The 19,724-nt window shown below is 40.0% G+C and overlaps 1 long non-coding RNA gene across 1 annotated transcript in view; it reads left to right on the top strand.

Annotated features, from left to right (window-relative positions):
* Positions 1–19,724, top strand: part of LOC126623651 (uncharacterized) — a 62,215-nt gene that overhangs the window by 30,458 nt on the left and 12,033 nt on the right. The window lies entirely within an intron of this gene.

The raw sequence follows: 19,724 nt of genomic DNA on the forward strand, positions 1-19,724 counted from the left end.
TGTCTTTGCGTTTCTGTTTTTTGTTGAAATTATTTCCTTTTGGTTCTCCACCGCTTCCCTCATCCTCCTTTCCTTTTCTAGTCTAATTTTTCATTGCTGATCAATTTCATCTTGGTTGTCTGTGTGTTATTCTCTTTCGTTCCTTGTTTTTTGTGTTTTCATTTTCATTTGTTTCCTTTGTTTTCTAATTATAGAGGATAATTCTACACTTATTTTGCAATAAGAGAAGGAAAAAAAGTTTGAATTGTTTGCTTCGTTTTAAAACCAATAATAAAAGTGAAAGTAAAGACATTTAATTAGGTATAAAATGCTGAAATTGAAACCTTGTGGTCCAAACAGAAATTCTCGCTTAATTATTCAAAGATTCAAAATTATTCATCGGACTTAAACATGTCATACAAATAAGCAACTTGGTATTTACTTCATTGAAGCAATCATTCAATTCCTTAAGTTTTAAGAGAAATAACATTGTGTGGCTTAAAAAATATTGAAAAAATGGTCAAATTAATTGGACAATAATTAAAAAACAAAACAAATCTCAAAATAAATCAGCACATTAAATAGTAAGTTAGGTGGCGCACATTGATTGGCCAATGGCTAAAAAAATAAAACAAATTGGCATAATTTTGAAAGGGCACGTGGGTGGGATGGGAGAGAGAGAAAGTCTCTATTCTTCCTCCCTCTTCTTCTTCCCTCTTCTTCTTCGTTAGAACCAGAACTCCATTTCCAGAAGCTGCAAAATGCAGATCTTCATTCCTTCTTTCATTCGCCAAGCCTGGTATTTTTCTTTAAGAAAAAAAATGAGAACCCACACGCAGCTTGCGCGATGTTAGAGCAGGGAAACCCAAAAGGCCAGAAAACTAGAAATTTCATCACTTCCGTTTGGACCAGAGGGGTGAACCACCGCTCTTAGGCTTGATTTCCGGCGAGGGGAGGGGTGGCAGCCACTCCTCGCCCTCATGTAGCTTCGTCTATGTATATTGGGACCACCCAATATTAAAATCCTGGATCCATCACTGTTTACCACCCCGTGTTTCGATCAAATTGAAAAAAAATCTCTTGTTATCGAGAGAATGAGGACTCAAATCAAAACCTCAAATGTAGGATGAAAGCTCTAAACTAATCATTTTGCACTTCTTCAAGTACATTTTCATTTTATGTTTTTACACTTTTGAATTTTGAAACACTTCTTCAAGTAAATTTTCATTTTATGTTTTTATACTTTTGAATTTTGAAACACAAGATGACATTTTTTTAGTACCAGTATCACCTCACCTCAATTTTTCACTCCTTTGAGATTTTGTGTTTGATTTCTTGCCCCTTAATATATTTTTAGTGAAATTTTTAGTGAAGTTTTTAGCATTCGCGATTAAACCAAGGCTGCAATTCAAGAATAATAACTTATTATTATTGAGTTTTTTTTACATAATTAGCTCACAAGTGGCATATGTAAGGATAAATTGGAATTTTGGAAATGATATTAAAACACAAGACTCTTGCCTTTCATGTGATTATTTTGTTGAAAAATGGAAAAATTGTCATTAGTAGTGTATTTCAAATAAGGTTCTAAAAGACGCTAGGAGCTAGTCGGGCGGCGGGTTAGGGCCTAGCGCCTAGGCGGACTAGGTGGATTTAAGTAAATCTATTATATGTCTTGTAAATAAGTGTCAGTGTTCATTTAAGTATGCAACAAGTATCTTACAATTTATTGTAAAAAATAAATGCAAAATCAAAGTTATCTATTTTCTGCTAAGTGAGTAGCACGTCTGGGCAGACTAGGCGGCTAGGCAAGCGTCTCAGGAGGTCTAGGCGCCATTTTTTAATTTTTAAACGTCTAGACATTAATCGGGACAATGACCAGCTGCCTAACGTCGTCTAGGATTTTTAGAATAGTAATTTCAAAATCTAACATACATTTAAGTTATGGCTTCAAACTTAGAAAGAGAAATAACATTAGACCACTAGCTAATTAATTAGCTAATCAAAATGGAGTGCAATGAGTTTTATTCACCTATTTATGTATTATTTTATAAATAAGCATTGACAGTATGAGAAGAAGTTTTATTGAAATGGAAAAAGAAATAACAACTAATCAGATGAAGAAATAAACCTTACTCATCATAATAAATAAAAACTAAATCTAAAAATACAAAAAATATGGAGGACATAAAATTTGACTCCTCGTGATCGTGACAAAAAAGACTTAACAATCAAATGAAGGAAAGGATTTGACCAACCATCAAAGCAAATGAAAATAAAACCTAACCCTACCCTACATGAGAAAAATTGGGAACAAAAGTTAAAAAAGGAGAGTGGCGCTAGTATCTTCCAAAAATGCCAGTACAAGATAACACATGAGCCAGGAAGAAAGACTCTGTACAAGCAAAAGTTACAACACTGAATTGGTCAACTGAAAGGGAAAAGAAACCCTATTGGAAACTCAGAGTGTTTTCTACTCTACAGGATGGGAATTGCTATTACCAAAAATTCTAGGGTGTTCCGGACTAGAGATATTCCGAGTGTTGTAATTATTATATCTTGATTTTTGAAAAATTTTAACTCCGCCTATGTCTTACATGGCCGGTCCCAAGCCCGGATAAAGGAGGAGGGGGAGGGCGTCAGGTAGTCGACAGCCGGCACTCCATGATCACGTCGAATCCTTATGAAAATGAATCCAGAACAAAATCGCGCTAAAGCTAGGGCGTCACCCGTAAGTGGCGCGCTGTGTGGCCCGAGCACAGTGATAAGTGAGCAAGGGTCGCTGTATCTCCATCGGCACCCGGATGCAGTGTTAAATGAGCAAGGGGGCCATAGAAACTTCTTTTCGAACGACTCCACTCAAAGTTGTTTGGGAGCATATGCTCCTATCAACTTTACCCGGGACACACAAAAGAAGTACTTTGATCCTATTAGACGGGGGAGGGTGAAGAAGCTAGGACAGAAGGGTAGAGTTCAAGAGAGCAAAATGCGTTTAGGAACGTGGAATATAGGAACCTTAACGGGAAAATCTATGGAAGTAGTGGAAGTTATGGTGAGGAGAAGGATAAATATTATGTGCCTACAAGAAACTAAGTGGGTTGGTAGTAAGGCAAAGGATCTAGAAAACTCAGGGTTTAAACTTTGGTATTCGGGCACAAATAGAACGAGAAACGGTGTTGGCATCATCGTGGACAAGACCTTGGTACAAGATGTTGTAGATGTCAAGAGGGTAGGAGATAGAATCATGGCAATCAAGATTGTAATAAGACAAGAACTTATCAATGTGATTAGTGCGTACGCACCTCAAGTAGGGTTGGATACGAGTTCGAAGGAGAAATTTTGGGAAGATCTTGGAGACTTGGTGCAAGGAATTGCTCAAACGGAGAAGTTATTTATAGGAGGAGATTTAAATGGACACGTGGGCAGGGAGACAGGCAACTATGGAGGTTTTCATGGTGGCCATGGTTTTGGGGAGAGAAACGAGGATGGGGAAGCTATCTTGGATTTTGCAATGGCATATGATCTCTTCTTAGCCAACACCTTCTTTAAGAAGAGAGAAGAACATGTGATCACCTACAAGAGTGGGTCGTCAAAAACACAAATAGATTTTCTTCTAATGAGGAAAGGGGATCGTATAACTTGTAAGGATTGCAAAGTTATACCAGGAGAGAGCGTGGCTAATCAACATCGCTTGTTGGTGATGGATGTACATATCAAAAGAGTAAGACAAAAGAACAAGACTTGGAAGTGCCCAAGAACTAGATGGTGGAATCTAAAAGAAGAAAAACAAGCCATTTTCAAAGAGAAGGTAATCACCCAATGTGTGTGGGATAGAGAGGGGGAAGCTAGCCAAATGTGGGATTCCATGGCTAGTTGTATCCGAAAAGTAGCAAAAGAGGTATTAGGAGAGTCCAAGGGCTTTGCCCCACACCAAAAGGAATCTTGGTGGTGGAATGAGGAGGTACAAACAAAGGTGAAGGCTAAGAAGGAATGTTGTAAAGCCTTATACAAGGAGAGGACCGATGAAAATGGTGAAAGGTATAGAAAAGCGAAGCAAGAGGCGAAGAAAGCTGTCAGAGAAGCTAAGTTAGCGGCTTACGACGATATGTATAAACGACTAGATACCAAAGAAGGAGAGTTGGATATCTATAAACTAGCTAGAGCAAGGGAAAAGAAGACAAGGGACCTAAACCAAGTGAGGTGCATCAAGGATGAGGATGGAAAGGTTCTTGCTACAGAGAACGCGGTTAAAGACAGATGGAGAGGTTATTTTCATAATCTTTTCAATGAAGGACATGAAAGGAGTGCTTCTTTAGGGGAGTTGAGTAACTCAGAAGAGTGTAGAAACCACTCCTTTTATCGTCGAATCCGGAAGGAAGAAGTGGTTGTAGCTTTGAAGAAGATGAAGCATAGAAAAGCAATAGGCCCAGACGATATACCAATCGAAGTGTGGAAAGTTTTGGGAGAGACAGGTATAACATGGCTCACTGACCTTTGCAATAGGATTTTGAAAACGAAGAAGATGCCAAATGAGTGGCGAACAAGCACTTTGGTGCCTATCTACAAGAATAAGGGCGACGTACAAAATTGCATGAACTATAGGGGTATTAAGCTAATGAGTCATACAATGAAGCTCTGGGAGAGAGTCATTGAGCATAGATTGAGGCAAGAGACACGGGTTTCGGACAACCAATTCGGGTTCATGCCAGGGCGCTCAACCATGGAGGCAATCTATCTCTTACGAAGATTGATGGAAAGATATAGAGATGGGAAAAAGGATTTACACATGGTCTTTATAGATTTGGAAAAAGCGTATGATAGGGTCCCAAGAGACATTCTTTGGAGGATTTTAGAGAAGAAATGAGTACGAGTAGCATATATCCAAGCTATAAAGGATATGTATGAAGGAGCAAAGACTGCCGTAAGAACTCATGAAGGACAAACCGAAAGCTTTCCCATAACTGTAGGATTACATCAAGGCTCATCCTTAAGTCCTTACCTTTTTGCGTTGGTAATGGATGAGTTAACAGGACATATTCAAGATGATATTCCTTGGTGTATGCTTTTCGCAGACGATATAGTGTTGATAGATGAAACTCAGGAAGGGGTAAATGCAAAGCTTAACCTTTGGAGAGAAGTGTTGGAATCTAAAGGTCTTCGCCTAAGCCGATCAAAGACAGAATATATGGAGTGCAAGTTCAGTGCAAATGGAGGCCAAAACGAGTTAGGGGTGAGGATCGGAGATCAAGAAATACCAAAGAGCGACCGTTTTCGTTACCTAGGATCTATCTTGCAAAAGAACGGAGAATTAGATGGAGATCTCAACCATAGAATACAAGCTGGATGGATGAAGTGGAAGAGTGCATCCGGCGTGTTGTGTGACCGCCGTATGCCACTGAAGCTCAAGGGAAAATTTTATAGGACGGCAATAAGGCCGGCGATGCTGTATGGCACAGAATGTTGGGCGGTGAAACATCAACACGTACACAAAATGGGTGTAGCGGAGATGAGGATGCTTCGTTGGATGTGTGGGCACACGAGAAAGGATAAGATTAGGAATGAGGATATCCGGGGTAAAGTAGGAGTAGCCGAAATTGAAGGAAAGATGAGAGAAAATCGGTTACGGTGGTTTGGACATGTGCAAAGAAGGCCTACTGACGCTCCGATTAGAAGATGCGACTATGGGACAGAGGTTCAGGGCCGAAGGGGTAGAGGAAGACCTAGGAAAACTTTGGAAGAGACTCTAAGAAAAGACTTAGAGTACTTGGATCTAACGAAGGACATGACACAGGATCGAGCACAATGGCGTTCTAAGATTCATATAGCCGATCCCACTCAGTGACTTGGATTTTCCAAGTCTCCAACCAAGAAGTTTTCCTCACTCGGGAAATTAAGGGAACACTACCCCAACCTACATGCTCCACTCAGAAAGCTTCAACATACAAGCTTCAACAAAAGAAAATTCAAAGAACTTAGCGAAGAAGGCTTTGGTGTATTTAACACAATACGTTGAAATGAAGGAAAGCTTATTTATTGATATCCCCGATAAGCTACAAATATGTACATATACATGAGTCAAAATAAACACACAAGAGGGAGCCTTCACAAAGGTTGCTTAGGAGAAGTCTCAGCAGTCGGTAGAGCCCCAGAAAGAGAAGGCACCGGAGGGGGATCATTTGGAGCCTCAGTACTGGACAGAACTCTAGAAGGAGGAGGCATCAGAGGTTGATCATTTGGAGCTTCATTACGCGGTACAGCCCCAGAAGACGAAGGCAATAAATGCCTTTGGAACAAACCCACAAATCTCTGATGATCAAGTAAAACCTGACCATCAGTTTCCTTCATCTGGTCAAGCTTCCTCTTCATGTTTGTAGCATAGTCATGTGCGAGCCGGTGCAACTGTTTATTCTCATGCTTGAGCCCTCTAATCTCCTGTTTGAGACTCATCACTTCAGCCGCCAATGATTCAACTTGGCGGGTTCGAGCAAATAGGCGTTGGGCCATATTAGACACAGAACCTGCACACTGAACACTGAGAGCCAGCGAATCCTTAACAGCTAACTCATCAGACCGTTTGGAAAGTAGTCTGTTATCTTTGGGAGTGAGAAGGTTCCTGGCCACCACCGCAGCGGTCATATCATTCTTCATCACGGAATCCCCAACGGTAAGAGGACCAGTTGGGGAGACGAAGGATGGGCGCCATATGTTGTCTGGAGAAGGCGGGGCTGCCTCTTCAACAAGGTTCAAGTCAAAACGACGGTCGGAGGGGCCAGACATTTTCAAAGGTGTTGAAGAGAGAAGAGGTCGGACAAATCAAGATCTTAGAAGTGCAAGAATGAAGCTTCTACTGGTGGAGATTCAAGTGTGCTTTGGAACTTAATGCCAGCCTCTATAAAAATCTGCACTCGACGGAGCTTCAGAAATCAAAGAGGCGCCTGCTCAGAAATCGAAGAGGCGTTTGCTTTCTCAAAAGTTGGGCTGCTTAGAGATCACGAGGGTTGATCTCAGAAATCGAAGAGCCGTTTGCTTTCTCAAAAGTTGGGCTGCTCAAAGACCACGAAGGCCGATCTCAGAAATCGAAGAGGCGCTCGCTTTCTCAAAAGCTGGGCTCCCTAGAGACCACGAGGGCCGATCTCAGAAATCGAAGAGGCACCTACTTTTCCAGCCTTGTCAGCACCTGTCACACGCACACTCAGCTTTGCGGAAATTATGGGCATTCTGTCAAAGACTTCTGGGGAAGTAGAAAACACATGAATCTTACTGTTCAATCACCCACTTCCCATACGCAACAATAGCTCATGGGTACCACAGATAACTTTGCCAAAGTTCTCTGCCAAAGTTGAGCACATGAAGCTTGCAGCTCCCACTACATCGCTCTGACCAAGAAGGGTAAAAGAATAGCAAAGAAACAGCACTAACAAAGTTTAGACCCATAAATTTTGAAGGTCTAGCTACCATATTATTACCCACAAGGGTAAAGATGGAAAGTCCATGTATGTCAACCTCTGTGCTTCGTGGCAAGGTAGACTAGCAAACATGCCCAACCTTTACTCACATTCGAGAAAACACTCCCAATAAGATTGCTTGCTCCAAAATCGAAGAGGCACCGTCCTCCGAATCTAAAAAGCCAGACTCCCAACATGACTACTTTCTTAAAAATCGAAGAGAGGGTAAAGGAACAGTACCATTGCTGGATAATTGGAAAGTCCCTGTGTGTCAACCTCTGTGCTTCGTGGCAAGGTAGACTAGCAAACATGCCCAACCTTTACTCACATTCGAGAAAACACTCCCAACAAGATTGCTTGCTCCAAAATCGAAGAGGCACCGCCCTCCGAATCTCGAGAGCCACTCTCCCAACATGATTACTTTCTCAAAAATCGAAGAGACACTGCTCCCCGAATCTTGAGAGCCAGACCCCCAGCATGATTGCTTTCTCAAAAATCGGTGAGGCACCGTTCTCCGAATCAATCGAAGAGGCGCTCGCTTTCTCAAAAGCTGGGCTGCTCAGAGACCACGAGGGCCGATCTCAGAAATCGAAGAGGCATCTACTTTTCTAGCCTTGTCAGCACCTGTCACACGCACACTCAGCTTTGCAGAAATTATGGGCATTCTGTCGAAGACTTCTGGTGAAGTAGAAAGCACATGAATCTTACTGTTCAATCACCCACTTCCCACACGCAACAATAACTCATGGGTACCACAGATCACTTTGCCAAAGTTCTCTGCCAAAGTTGAGCACGTGAAGCTTGCAGCTCCCACTACATCGCTCTGACCAAGAAAGGTAAAAGAATAGCAAAGAAACAGCACTAACAAAGTTTAGACACATAAATTTTGAAGGTCTAGCTACCATATTATTACCCACAAGGGTAAAGGAACAGTACCACTGCTGGATAATTGGAAAGTCCCTGTGTGTCAACCTCTGTGCTTCGTGGCAAGGTAGACTAGCAAACATGCCCAACCTTTACTCACATTCGAGAAAACAGTCCCAACAAGATTGCTTGCTCCAAAATCGAAGAGGCACCGTCCTCCGAATCTCGAGAGCCAGACTCCCAACATGACTACTTTCTCAAAATCGAAGAGAGGGTAAAGGAACAGTACCATTGCTGGATAATTGGAAAGTCCCTGTGTGTCAACCTTTGTGCTTCGTGGCAAGGTAGACTAGCAAACATGTCCAACCTTTACTCACATTCGAGACAACACTCCCAACAAGATTGCTTGCTCCAAAATCGAAGAGGCACCGCCTTCCGAATCTCGAGAGCCAGACTCCCAACATGATTACTTCCTCAAAAATCGAAGAGACACTGCTCTCCGAATCTCGAGAGTCAGACCCCCAGCATGATTGCTTTCTCAAAAATCGAAGAGGCATCGTTCTCCGAATCTCGAGAGCCAGATACCACAGACCACTTTTTCAAAGTGCTCTGACAGAGTTAAAACATGTGAAACTGGCAGCTCCCACTACCGTGCTATGACCAAGCAGGGTAAAGGAATAGCATTACTACTTGTTGTTAGGGAGACTCCTATATATGTCGACCTCCATCCCCAACGGACAGGCAGACCTGCAAAAATGCTCAACCCTTCATCATATCTGAGAGGGCACTCCCAACAAAGCCTTTCGAAATATTCAGCTTTCTTTCCCCCCGATAATACCTCTGCAAACAAGCTATACTAGAGCAAGAATATCTCATATCATCAGGGTTAAAAGCAAGAGTATCCCATATCATGCTTTTTCCCTGTTTTTTCTTTTGGCCTTGTTTTTACCTGCAAGACAAGGAGAAAGAGAGCAATCAGTCAACACTTGGAATCAAGCTTCCAGCCAGGAACTGACTGCCTGGAACCCCTTACCTGATTACTTACCTGGCATTGCTCTCGAGTACTCATCTTCATCATCTTATGTTTCCAGGGAAGATTCCGCATCTGCTTGAGGAACAGATAGGGCAAGTGCGAAGGATACAAGGAAGCATGTGGAGACAAGCGTAACAGCACACGTGCCGATACATCCATTACTCTGTCAAAAGCAAAAGTATCCCATATCAGCAGGGTGGAACGTACTCTAGATTTGATGGACTTGTTTTGACCCTCAAATTCTTCAGTCGGCCTTATACTCTGGAGGAAACCAAAAAACCCTCCAGCTCAGTTCAAGAATAAGCCTGTGGAAAGTTACTTCTTCAAAAGCAAAAGTATCTCATATCATCTCTTCTCATTTTTCTTCTCTTTATCCTTCATGCTGCTGCAAGATGGGGAGAAGGTGAACAATCAGTCGGAGCTCTGATTGCTTACCTTGTCTGTCACCTCTTTCAGCAGACCCCCTAGCTCGGCGACTTGGGGGACTCCTACTACATGGTTTGTATCGCGCTTGACCAAGCCTGAAACTACAAGTAAGCTTCAAGTGAAATTGATACATTACCTTGTGCATCTCCACCAGTTAAAGATACCACCCCTGGATGGAGGAAGAGTACTTCCAGAGAAGATGCCACATCTACCTATGAGACAGATAAGGCAAGTCAAGACGACACCACACTCCGATACTTAGAAGTTTCGTGATTACGAGATCATTCTCCCACAATATTTCCTAATGTCATTTGTACTAAATCATTCACTCTTACTCACTAAAGGAGAGCTTGAACCTATGTACTTGTGTAAACCCTTCACAATTAATGAGAACTCTTCTATTCCGTGGACGTAGCCAATCTGGGTGAACCACGTACATCTTGTGTTTGCTTTCCTATCTCTATCCATTTATATATTTATCCACACTAATGACCGGAGCAATCTAGCGAAGATCACAAAAAGCGACCGTTTTCGTTACCTAGGATCTATCTTGCAAGAGAACGGAGAATTAGATGGAGATCTCAACCATAGAATACGTGCTGGATGGAAAGAGTGCATCCGGCGTGTTGTGTGACCGTCGTAGGCCACTGAAGCTCAAGGAAAAATTTTATAGGACGGCAATAAGGCCAGCGATGTTGTATGGCAGAGAATGTTGGGAGGTGAAGCATCAACACGTACACAAAATGGGTGTAGCGGAGATGAGGATGCTTCGTGGGATGTGTGGGCACACGAGAAAGGATAAGATTGGGAATGAGGATATCCGAGGTAAAGTAGGAGTAGCCGAAATTGTAGGAAAGATGAGAGAAAATCGGCTCTGGTGATTTGGACATGTGCAAAGAAGGCCGACTGACGCTCCGGTTCGAAGATGTGACTACGGGACAGAGGTTCAGGGCCGAAGGGGTAGAGGAAGACCTAGGAAAACTTTGGAAGAGACTCTAAGAAAAGACTTAGAGTACTTGGATCTAACGGAGGGCATGACACAAAACCGAGCGCAATGGCGTTCTAGGATTCATATAGCCGACCCCACTTAGTGGGAAAAGGCTTTGTTGTTGTTGTTGTTGTTGTTGTTGATTTTTGAAAATTTTAACCGTTAAAATATTCGTTGTACTCCTACATTCTCCGTAGTAATTGTAGAAATACTTTAATGCTACCACGTGTCTTGTAGAACATCAAATGGAAAGGAAAGTCGAGCAAAAGAAAAGTAGGCAAAGGATGTTGCTTTTTTGCCAAAATAAGGAAAGCATTTTACTTGAATTTGAATTAGAAACTGCCTTTGTTTCATTAGGGTTTAGGACAAATAATTGAGATATCTCCTTCCCCTCTATGTATTTGCCATTTCAAACACGAATGGGCATAAAACTGGAAAGCAGGACCAATTGGATCTCATAACAAAGAATTCAAAGAAAAAGAACATAAATATTTGACTATGAAACCAATGTACATCACTTTCTCCGAATAAATTACTGAAAGTGTTATTGGCACTCCAAAAATCTCATTTTACACTCCTCACAAGTGTATTTTTCTTTCTAAATATAGAAAGTTAGGAGTATAGAATGAGGAATTTAGAGTGCCAATAAAAATTCTCTAAATTAATAACGGTCATGCATTAATCATGAAATTTGGAAAATAAGAGCTTGAGCTAGTAAAGATCAATATCAAGGAGCATTTTGTGGAGTTTGTGAAGGATGATTTTGTGAAAACATGTTCATTTGAATAACATCTAGAGCATGCATTTAACAATTAAAAGGCGGAATCATGCTTGCATGCATTCAAAAACAAAACATTAACCATGAAATTCAAAGCCTAGTAGATTGGTGAACCAAGACTCAACTCAAAATCAAAGTGAGTTGAAATTTACCTTTGTAGATTCCTCTTTGCATAAGCAAAGGCTAATCATCCAAAGAGAGGGCCTTCATTCCTTGCATCTAAAATCTATGGATTTGGATGGATGAAAAGGTTTCTCCAAGTTCCCAAAATTGAGAACCTCTAAGTATCCACACCAAGGTTAGATTGGAGAAGAAAATGAGTGACCTTGGAGGAGTGGGATTGCTAGATGCACCCTCCAAGGGGGCCAACCTCCTAGAGAAAAAAGGAGAGACATGTTCTCTCCAATTTTCTCCAAAAGAACCCTTAGGGAATTTAGGCTATAAAGCCATTTATATAGTCACTTCAAATAAGTGACCTAAAGAACCAAAAGGCCATTCTCTCTAACATGGCCGGCCATAAGGGTTTTATTGGGCTTTTGGGCCTTTGTGAATTAAGTTGTCATACAACTTAAGTCAATGGGCTTGACGTTCGAAGCCCATTGGGCCTTGAGGCCCAAAACTAACCCGTGGTCTTTTAACGAACTTTATTCGTTTGATTAATTAACATATTAATTAATCCTTGCCATAAATAATTAAACCATTTAATTATTCTTACTCATCTCCATTGTTTCTTCAATCTTCACCTTACACGGTGTACGATCCATTAGGTTCCTTTTAGCGAGGCAGTGGGCGATTAAAACCATTTCACATCGATTGTGAATTGAAACTTACTTTCAATTCTCCCTTTAGTGATTACACACGTTTAGGGCTTCCACAAACCATGAGTGGCACCTAGCAGCATATCATGGTTACCCAAGCTAATCAGAAGAGGTGGAGAACCTATTCAGTTTAGGATTACAAATGCAATACGGTCTTTCTCTAATACAATACTCTTGACCACATTGTTTGGTTTGATAGTTTATTTATTCATGTCTACTATCCAATGTAATTCGTGTGCTTATATGATTACCTTGAATGTGATTTGGAACGACTTCCTAAATCTCATTCATACTCTGGCCAGAGATTCCAAATCATATCATAGAGTATTCTCCCTCAAACGGTTTGAAGGTTAGAGATCCCTTGTTGCACATTCACTTGTCTCCATGGCTAAGTGGCTTAACCCCAACGATGCCGTGGACACCCTCCTTTTGGAGTGACTTTTGACATAATCAAATATCAAGGACTTAACCACAAGACAACTATGATGCCTCAGGTCAAAAGACTACTTTGCATTATCCCAACCATGAGTATTTGTCTTGATGTCACACACACCAATGACTCGAGACTAGTCACTCTCCCTGAGAGAAGACACAGCATGTACTGATCTTAACGGACTGTCAATGCCCAATTGGCAATCCTATGATCAGGAACGTTTAGGATGTGTCTACGAAAGAATGGTCTCATGAATCTAACTTCTTTAGATTGCATTCTCCCAATCACATATTCCTTGGACTTATCGTTTAAGCATATAACATTTATATGAGAAGGCTCAAACAATAATATTTGCCCTTGATATTAAACTAGATTAGTTTAACATGTGAAATGTCCGTAAAGTATCATCATATGATTGGTTTTAGGGCACATTTCCAACAGTTTGTATGGCTACCATTGGGGAGCATGAAAGATAGAAGAAAACTCGGACTGTGCAACCTAACCACACGCCTAATTAGACCACTCTCATAAAAGCATGAGAGATTTTGGTATTTTGATCTCATCAAGTGTAGAAACTGTCGTAGTTAGCCATCCGTTCGAACCATAAGTTTCTCTCAAATAACACAATGCATCGCCATACCATCTTTTTAATCCCCTACTAATGCTTATCATTCGTTGCTCTTGTTGGGGATTTCAACACCCTCTACTAGGGAGCTGTTATTAACACCCGAAATGAGGGGTGCAGAATAACTGTAAACCCTGTATTAAAGGCAGTTATAACTTTACAATCACTCCTCAACTTAGCTTATTGCTTTTCAAAATGCATATGTTCTAATTTCTAGGTACTCAAAATATGGAGTTCAAGAAGCCAAATAAGAATGCAAAAACAGTAGACAAAGATAAGCGGTCACGATTTTTCCACTCTTCCACAAGCATTCACACAATATAAACCTCAATCATAATATCTTATATATACTATCAAAACTAGGGCTACAAACCAAAATAAAACCACCTTTAACAGGCTTGAAAAACTTAACCTGCCACTACTCGCTTGAGCCCTAACACACAACCGATAGACGGAACAAGAAGTTAGATTTGTATACAAATGTACTACAGATAAAAGCTCGAAATGTCAAAGAGCGAACGGAGAGCGAAGATGACTACTTGAGAAAATTATATTTATCTCTATTATTCTTATCTATCCACTGCACTAGATTAGATATCAACAGACATTCAACTAACATTGGTACCTTGTCACGCCCACATTAGATATTAGACGATCAAGTCTGATAAGTTGCAAAAGGTTCTAGGCAGTTCTGGACCTTCTGGGGATGGGAATGTCAAAAACATGCTTGTTGCTAAAGGGTGGAGCCAAGAAGAAAGTGTGGAAGGTATTATTGAGTTTATTGTGCTCGAAGAGATACCTTTTAGTATTGTGGAGAGTGAAGGGTTTAGGCGGATGATGTGCAAAGTCCAGCCTAGATTGCATGTTCCATCTCGGAGAACTATGATGAGGGAGTTATTCAATATGTATGATAGCATGAAGGATCAGTTAAAAAAGAAGATAGACAATCATAGAGTGAGCTTGACTACCGATACATGGACAAGTGTGCAAAACTTGAACTACATGGTGCTAACTGCTCATTTTGTGGATGATGATTGGAATATGCACAAAAAGATTCTAAACTTTGGTTTGATTTCAAGTCATCAAGGCAAAGAAATAGGGAAGATGATTGAGCAATGTTTGGTTGAGTGGGGGATTAAAAAGTTAATGTGTATCTCAGTTGACAATGCATCGGCTAATAAGATGGCAATTGAGTATGTTGTTCGTAAAATGCAGAAATGGCCTAATAGTAAAATGATTATGAATGGCAAGTTTATGCATGTGAGGTGCTTAGCTCATATTATCAACTTAGTAGTGAAACATGGGTTGAAAAGGTTAGATACAAGTGTAGATGCTTTTAGAAATGCCGTGCGGTTTGTGAGGCCAAGTCCCCAAAGGTTAAGTTATTTCAAGAAATGTGTGGAGAGTGAGAAGTTGGATAGTGGGGGTCTAGTTGTTATGGATGTGCCTACTAGGTGGAATAGCACATACATGATGCTAGAATCTTGCTTGAAGTTTCAAAAAAGCATTTGAAAGGATGATCGAAGATGATGAAGCCAATATATACACCACCTATTTTAGTGAAAAGGTGCTTAATGATGAAGGAGAAGAAGTGGCAGGTAAAGGGATGGTTAGACCACCTAAGGAGGAAGATTGGGATAGTGCAGAAGTGTTTGTGGAATTTTTGAAGGCCTTCTATCTTATAACTTTGAAAGTTAGTGCAAGTAAGTATCCCACATCTAATACAGCTGTTCATGATGTCATTGTTGTGGAAAACGAGATTGAAAAGCTTTTTTTGCCTGAATATATGCAAACTGGAAGACCTGTAGAGTTGGTGCTACGTGATATGGCATTCAACATGAGAGCCAAATATCGAAAGTATTTTGGTTCAATTGAGTCCCTTAATCAAATATTTGTAATTGCCCTTGTCTTAGACCCAAGGTTCAAATTGAGGCACTACATGCACTTGTGCCGAAAGCAGTTACAACTTCCTGAAGAAGAAATTGAACAGAAAAGTAATGAAGTGAAGACATTGTTGAAGGCGATGTGTGATGAATATGCTTACCAAGCTTTCGGTTCACAAACACAACAAAAGGGTAGAGAATATTTAGTTCTTGACACTTCTTCTTCAAAGGTAAAACAATCATCTTCTAGTGTGCCAACGGAAAATCCAATGATATTTAGTCAAATCATGGATGATTGGGAGAAGGAACTAGAAGACACCGAGGATATTGTGCTTGCACATGAGGTGGATAGGTATCTCTTTAACACTATAGAGAAAGTACCACATGGTTCACAATTTGACGTTTTGAAATGGTGGAAGTTGAAGGGGAGGAGCACATATCCCACACTTGCTTTGATAGCAAAAGATGTCTTGCCAATTCAAGTGTCAACAGTTGCCAGTAAGAGTGCATTTAGTGGAGGAAAAATAGTAATTCACCCTTGTAGATCATGTCTCCTTCCTCAAACAGTAGAGTCATTGATGTGCCTCCAAAACTGGATAAGAAGTGAACCAATTGGCAGCATTGAGTATGAAGCAAGTCATGCGGAGCTTGAATTTTATCAAGAGTGTGAAGAATGTAACTATTTTGTTTTTAATAGTTTGGTTTATAACTTTATATTAATTGGTTTACAATTAACGTTTGTTCTTTATTGTAGAATATAAAAGAAAAAGAGCAAATACTATCTCTACAAGTTCAACCATCTCACCAAGTGTTCCTGAAGCTCCTCAAACGAATAAAGGAAAAGGAATTGCGGTAATATTTTAAACTCAAATGAATGAACTTTAAATTTCAATGAGGATAATATGATGTTGGACTTTAAAAATGTCATGTTTATATTGTATTTTTGCTTACAGATTCAATGAGGATTGTTGTCGAAACTTGAGCGTTGGAATTTGAAATTTATTGCGGATGTGTGCAATCTGTGCAATCTGTGCACTGCAAAATGCACTGCAAACTGCAATCTGTGAAATCTGTGCAAACTGCAATCTGTATTATGTGCAATTTTTTTCAAACTACAATCTGTGCTATTTTTTTTTTCAATCTGTGCAATCTGTGCACTGCAAAATGCAAACTGCAATTTGTGCAGTTTTTTCAAACTACAATCTGTGCAGTTCTTTCAAACTGCAATTTGTGGAATCTGTGAAATTTGTGGAATCTATGAAATCTGTGGAATCTGATTACAGCCTACATAGTTCAGTGATCCCTCTTTACTAGCTGCATGAGAGTATTCAAGTTTTTTACCAGTAGAATTCACTCATGTATCCAAGAACAATTAGTTTGACAAAAACAACATAAATCTCGACTTTTCCAGACTCCAGATGGATTATTATCTCTTCTTGACTTCATCCATGGAGGACAAGTAGCAGCAACTAGATCTGTTATCTCCAGAAGTCCAGATCGAAAAACATCGAGAGACTAATGCTTCTTTCCTTCACTAATCTAAAGGCCATGGCAACTCCTATGAAGTCCCAAATCAGACAGATGAAACTAAGACTTCGCAGTTGAACACTTAAATTGGCAAGACCGGAGCAATGGGAGGTTAACATAGGAGCAGAGTCATGTTACTATTAAGTTTTGGTTCCGCTAACTTTTATTTCGCACGTGTACAATTCAGTTTGGTTAAGTTTCCGTGGAGATTCTACACATGAGAGGAATTTGGTGTAAGTCACACAATGACTTGTTAGTTTATAAGTGTATATGCTGAAATGTTATAAGAACTAAGAGTAGAACTCAGTTTAAATGTCAACCCTTGGATCACAGTCCAAGTGAGCAATTAAGATGTAATCCTAGAGTAAGTGATAGTTTATGTCATGTGTCATTACCTTATATGGTAAATGAATGAAGGGCTAGATTTGAATAATGTAATGAGGGAATATTCTATTCCCAATGGTTACATGTGCATAGTGTGCATGTGAATGAAAGCAAGCGTCTCATTTGCTTATTCTTCAAGCTCTTTCTCTCTCTTGAATCCTTCATTTTCTTAAAATTTCCAACTCCATTGATTGTTGATTTGCAGCTTACATACAAGATAACAATCTGTGTATGCTAACATAGCCTCAGAGCCAGGTTCGATCAATTGGTACTGGGCGTTTGGATATGTGAAGGAGCTACTAAGAAACTCGAAATTGAGCTCGAGTTGATTGTGATATGAGTCTAACATGGCAGGATCAGGTAGTAATGAGGTGAGAGCACTGATTTTCAACTGTGATAACTATGAGTTATGGAGTATTAAGATGAAGACCATTTTCAAGTCTCATGGACTGTGGGATCTGGTTGAAAAATGGTTCAAAAGCTCAAATTCGAAGAACGATAATGAATCTGATGGGAAGAAGAAAGAAAATGAGGAATCAAGTTGCACTGGGAAGATGATTCTTGCAGAGAGACTTATGAAGGATGCTAAAGTTCTCGGTCTGATCTAGGGAGCTGTCTCAGATGAGATATTCCCCAGAATTTCTCATGAAGAAACCTCAAAAGGCTCATGAGACATTCTGCAGCAAGAATACCATGGTGATAAACATGTTAGAAGTGTTAAGTTGCAAGGTCTTCATTGGGAGTTTGAATATACAAGAATGAGAGATGATGAATCACTTTTTGTTTATCTTACAAAACTGTTTGATTTAATAAATCAAATGCGGAGCTAATGGAGAGGAATTATCTCGAGAGAGAGTTGTTCAAAAGTTGTTAATTAGTTTGCCATCAGCTTATGACTTTATATGTTCTGTTATTAAGCATTTGAAGGATTTGGATGTAATTGAGGTACAAGAAGTGGTAGCCTCTTTGAAGAGTTTTAAGTTGAGACTAGATAGGCATTCTAAAAACAAAACTGAGAGAGCATTTGCTAGTCTTAGTGTGAATCCCAAACCAGTTAAATTCACTGGAAATCAAAATGCTAAGTACGAGAAGAATTGGAAGGCAAAAGGTAAAAAGTGGGATAACAGACCCACTGATGGTGCTAGAAATCCTTGGAAACATTATGACAAATTGCATTTCACTGAGTGTCGATTCAAAGGCAAGCCAAAATGTTACAACTATGACAAGTTTAGTCATCTTGGAAAGGACTACAATAGCCAGAAACCAGTGCAACATCTCAATTATGCCATTCAGGTATAATCTACACCAACTATGTTTTATGCTGGTAATAAAACTAATACTAGTGTAAAAGGATGTGATGATGTATGGTTTGTAGATAGTGGGTGTAGTAATCATATGACAGGTAGGGAGGATCTACTTGTTGATATTGACAAGAATTGACTGCAAAGGTTGAACTGGGTACTGGACAACTTGTTGAAGTGACTGGTAAAGGGAGTCTTGTGGTTGAAACTAAAATAAGCAAGAGATACATCAAGGAGGTTATGCTTGTGCTTAGACTGAAAGAAAATTTGCTTAATGTGGGTCAAATGATGGAGCATGGCTACTACTTGGTGTTTGGAGATCACAAGGTGGAAATCTATGATGACAGTTCATATTCCAACATGGTTGCAAGAGTACCAATGAGGGGAAATCGAAGCTTTCCAATGAAATTGCAGTATGGAATGCACATTGTTTTTAAGGCAAGTGTATGCCACTCTACTACTATGTGGCACAGAAGATTGGGATATCTGAACATAAACAATTTGAAGTTGATGAGGAACAAGAAATGGTGGTAGGATTACCATAAATCAAAACAGTTAAAGGAGTGCGTGAAAGTTGTGTTCTTGGTACACAATGTAGAGAGGCATTTCCAAGGGAAGCTACTACTAGGGAATCAACTCCTCTAAAGCTTATACACAGTGACATCTGTGGTCCAATGCAGACAACTACAAAGGATGAGAATCGATATTTTCTCACCTTCATAGATGATTGCACAAGGATATGTTTGGTTTATTTTTTAAGACACAAGTCTGAAGTCCTTAGTATGTTTAAAAGATTCAAAGCTATTGTGGAGTTGCAGAGTGGTTATAAGCTGAAGAAGCTTAGAAGTGATCGAGAAGGAGAGTACACTTCAATGGAGTTCGATAGATTCTGTGAAGATGTAGGCATGGAAAGACAACTCACCACTCCATACACACCACAGCAAAATGGTGTGGCAAAGAGAAAGAACATGACTATTGTGGAAATGGCTAAGTGTCTCATGTTGGAGAAGAAGATTCCACTTGATTTTTGGGCTGAGGCAATCAATACCTCTGTGTATATCCTGAATAGATGTCCAACCAAAGCTTTGAATAAGAAAACGTCTTTTGAAGCATACAGTGGGAGAAAACCAGTAATTAAGCATCTAAATGTGTTTGGTTCATTGTGTTATTCTCATGTGCCAACACAACAGAAACAGAAATTGGATTTAGCAAGCAAAAGGTGCATTTTCTTAGGGTATGG

Source organism: Malus sylvestris, chromosome 5 (assembly GCF_916048215.2).
Source record: "Malus sylvestris chromosome 5, drMalSylv7.2, whole genome shotgun sequence".
Taxonomy (NCBI): domain Eukaryota; kingdom Viridiplantae; phylum Streptophyta; class Magnoliopsida; order Rosales; family Rosaceae; genus Malus; species Malus sylvestris.